We start from the raw sequence: 4,399 nt of genomic DNA, 5'->3' as shown, positions 1-4,399 counted from the left end.
CTCATGAATATTGATGCAAAAATCCTAAATAAAATACTGGCAAATAGAATCCAACGATACATAAAAAAAATAATCCACCATGACCAAGTGGGATTTGCTTTACTTATGATAATGAAGGAAAAGATCAAGGACATAAGAAAGAGTAGAAGACATAATGGTTTCCATGTCAATCAATTCTTTTGGATACAGTGACTCCGTATATCCCTTCAATCTTCTTTAGATACTTCCTGCAGATTTTGCTTAAAGTTATTATTATATTTTACTCTGTCTTCTCGAACAGCCCTTTGAACTACTTTATTCATCTGTTTTACTTCTTTTTTTTCTCATTTATTTTAGCTTCTTTATATTTTAGTGCAATTTTACAGTCTTTTCTAACATACACTTGATCTTTTATTTCTCCACTCTCTTTTTAATGACCAATTGCTTTTGCTTTCTTCATGGATGATGTCCTTGATGTCATCCAACAACCCATCTGGTCTTAGACCATTAAAGTTTGATGTATTAAATATATTCTTGAAATGGATTTTAAATTCAGATAGGACCAATAAAAAGTGATATTTTAGCTCTTGTGAACTTGTTTCAAGTCTTTTTCAATGTCATGCAGTTTGAACTGATTCTTATCCCGGGTATGTAGCTCCCTATGGACAGTACCACTAGAGGGCCCTCATTTATTATTTACTGTTGGTTATGTACTGGCAAGTCATAGCTGACCTTCCAGCAGTGAGAGAAGTTTGCATGAGAAAAGTTTGCCCACTCTCTCCTGTCAAACAGCAGATGCATTTAAAAGGGTATCTATAGGTTGACAGTGCAATTAACTTAAAACCAAGTCACCAGAATTCCATCATTAGTTATTGTTTTTGTTGTGTACCGTTGAGTAGGAACTGACTACTGGCTGACCCTCCAGTGGGCTTTCAGAGGCAGTTAATTGTATGAGTTAATTGCCCATCTTTCTCCTACAAAGCTGTTGGTGAATTTGAGCTGCTTGCCTTTGGGATTGCAGTGGAACTGCACTAGATCTCCCTATTTTAGAGAGATGCAAATAACAACAAAAATAAGACATCATCTTACCGCAACAAGTATAGAAAAGTTCATTAAGACAGTGTCTGATAAATCTTACAAAGTGTCCCAAAATGGCTTCACTTAAACTAAGCTAACTAAGTTCTTAAACTTGCTGTACCAGTTTCTTTCAAGAATGAAGGCAAATTGACTGCCCCTCTCGATTGTTTTTAGCCGTGTTTGCAAAAGTAGATACACATTAAGCAGGTGACAGTTTTTTCATTAAGCTAAGCTTGTGAACTGCTAGCATTTTCTAATCAATCTATTAGTATTCTCTTCTGTAGAGGTTTAAAGTAGTTAGCTGCATCCCCTTATTTTCAGCAATAATCTTCTGGTCTGCTGCTACTAGAGCTGTTCACCACTCCATCACCTCCCTGGTCAATAAGTTTCCTGTTCCAATAAATGTCTTTTAGTTTATCTCTGGGTCAGTTTTTCAGTTCGTCTGCCAAGATGAACCTTGAAAGATTTTCCCTCTGGGGAAAAAGTCCCAACAATTTGCAAACCAGAATACAAGACAGCAAAAAAATTCCCTGGAATATCACCAGGGTAGAAGAAATATGTGGAAGGGGAAGAGGGAAACGGGAAATCTCAGGATGTTCGATGGTATACATGTATGCCCCTTACCTTGATTGCTAGAGGAGTGGGGACCAGAGCTTGAGTACAGAGACACACCTTCAGGAGACTGCGGGAGTTGGGAAGGCCAAGAGAGATTCCTGAGTGCTGGCTGCTGCAGTAGTCTAGCCAAAGCTCTGTGATTAAATCTAACATAGAAATGAAAATAGCTACACAGAGTGGGTCCTTTAATTTGTGCATAGAATTAGTTACCACTAGAAATCCTGTCTCCAGATTGCAAATACCTGGCCAAGTGGTGGTGACATTAGCATGTCATCTAGCTAAATTAAAAAGAGGGAAGAGAAGCAGGACATTTCTGTCAATTGTGCTCATGTGAAGCCTATGCTTGGACAGGAAGCAGTTGTCAGAACAGAGCAAGGAAACACCATGTTGTTCAAAGTCAGGAAAGGTGTACATCAAGGATGCATCCTACTTACATATCTTTTCAATCTATATGTGGAACAGATCATTTGGGAGGCTGGACTTTATGAGGATGTGAATGACACGAACTTGCTTACTGAAACTGTGGAGAACATGAAGCATTTGCCACAGAGGTCAAGGACTGAAATCTTCAAAATGGATTGAAGCTCAACATCAAGAAAACAAAGATTCTTACCACTGCGTCAACAGGCAACACCATGATTGATGGAGAAGAGATCGAGATTGTTAACAATTTTAGCTTGCTTAGTTGTTTCACAATTCACCCTGTTTGTACCAGCAGTCAGGAAATCAAAAGATTAATTGAACTGGGAAAATCTGCTGTCAAGGACCTCTCCAGTGTAATGAAGAGCAACAATGTCAGTCTAGAGACTAAGGTACACCTGATACAGATCATGGTATTTGCAATTACTTGCCATGCATCGAAGAGCTGGACAATGACTAAGGATGACAAAAGAAGAATTGATGCCTTTGTGTTGTGGTATTGAAGAGTATTAAACATACCATGGACTGCCAAGAGAATAAGCAGGTCTGTCCCGGAGAGAGTGAAACCAAGTTACTCCTTGGAAGCAAGAATTTTAAAGCTTTGCCTCACATACTTTGAGTATGTTGTCTGGAGGGATTAGTCCTTGGAGGAAGACATCATTCTTGAAAGGGTGGAGGGAAGGCACAGGAGAGGAAGACCCTGGATGAGATGGATTGACTCAATGATGGGTTAAGGGGGGTGCGTGTGTCAGAGATGATGAGATTAGCAGGGTTCAGAGCTATTGTACATGGGGTTGCTATGAGTTGTAAGTGATTCCACAGCACTTAACAATAACCACTGGTAAGGCAGGACTTGTGAAAGGCACACGTAGCTGTTCTGCAGTGACCAGCTAGTTGATAAGCTAGTTGATAAGAGACAGCAGGGTCATTAGCTCCCTCACAGAGAAACCAATCCTTTACTCTTACCTTAATCACTCCTAGCTCCTGCTCTAAAGCATATATGGAGGTAGGATTGAAGTTCCTGTGGTAAAGGAACTAGCAAGAGAAAAGAGGCCCTGTGTTGCAATCGTTATACATTGATCTCTAAAGAAAAACAAACTGTTTGGGCACTGTAGAACCTAGGGTTTATCACAAACCTACACATAGCAAAGTGAACTGTTTGCAAGAGCTTTGGGTGTAACCTAAAGAAATCTTATTGTTTCCCTGAATTGATGATGTAATGATAACCTGTGATTTTCTGTATTTACTTCAGTAAATAACACTGCAGTTAGTATCTCATCTATAGTCTCAGGGATGGGCTGTCAAGAATGTCAAATTATAAAGCACTGTCTGATTTTTAGATACTGTCTGGTTGGGTAAGACAAAAACTGTTCCTGAGTTAATAATGAACAAAGTTAAAGCTCCCTACCCAAACTAAAGAACTGTAAGTCTTTCTAGGAATATAAGGATGTTGTTGTTAGGTGCTGTTAAGTTGAGTATGACTCACAGCAACCTTTTGAACATCATGTATGAACACTGTCTTATCCTGTGCCAACCTCACTAAGACTGACACACTTGAGCCCATTACTTCAGTTACCATGTTGGTGTATCTAGTATGATGTCAGTCTAGAGACTAATGTGTGCCTGATTCAGGCCATGGTCTTTGCAATTACTTGCTATGCAACAGAGAGCTGGACAATGAATAAGGATGACAAGAAGAATCGATGCCTTTGAATTTTGGTGCTGGAGAAGAGTATTGAACATACCATAGACCACTAGGAGAATAAATATGTCTGTCTTGGAGAAGGTCAAACCAAATTTCTCCTTGTAGTCAAGGATTTTGAAGCTCTGTCTCACATACTTTGGGCACATGGTCAGGAGGGACCAGTCCTTGGAGAAGGACACCATACTTGGAAGATGGAGGGACAGTGCAGGAGAGGAAGATCCTGGTGAGATAGATTGACATAGTAACTGTGGCAATGGGATTAGGTATGTCAGAGTCAATGAAACTGGCTCAGGGCAAGGCAGAATTAAGAGCTGTTGTACATCAGATCACTATGAGTCACTGGAGACTCAATGGCACATAACAACAACAAACAATGGGCTTATTGTGCTTGACAGTTATACTATACTGTAGTTTCTACTATTACTGGCCTTGTATCATGATTCCTCAATACAGAAATTGAAGGAATATCATCAAGGTTGACAGAGATATTTTTGAGTGCAAAGACAGAAGAGAAAGCGAAGACCAAAATGGATGTCAGAAGAGACTCTGAAAATTGCACTGGAGCACAGAGAAGCCAAAGCACAAGGAAGAATTCAAGATACT

Source organism: Elephantulus edwardii, unplaced genomic scaffold (genome assembly GCF_000299155.1).
Source record: "Elephantulus edwardii isolate Elephantulus edwardi_28Jun2011 unplaced genomic scaffold, EleEdw1.0 scaffold00059, whole genome shotgun sequence".
Lineage (NCBI taxonomy): Eukaryota > Metazoa > Chordata > Mammalia > Macroscelidea > Macroscelididae > Elephantulus > Elephantulus edwardii.
This window is presented reverse-complemented; position numbering follows the sequence as displayed.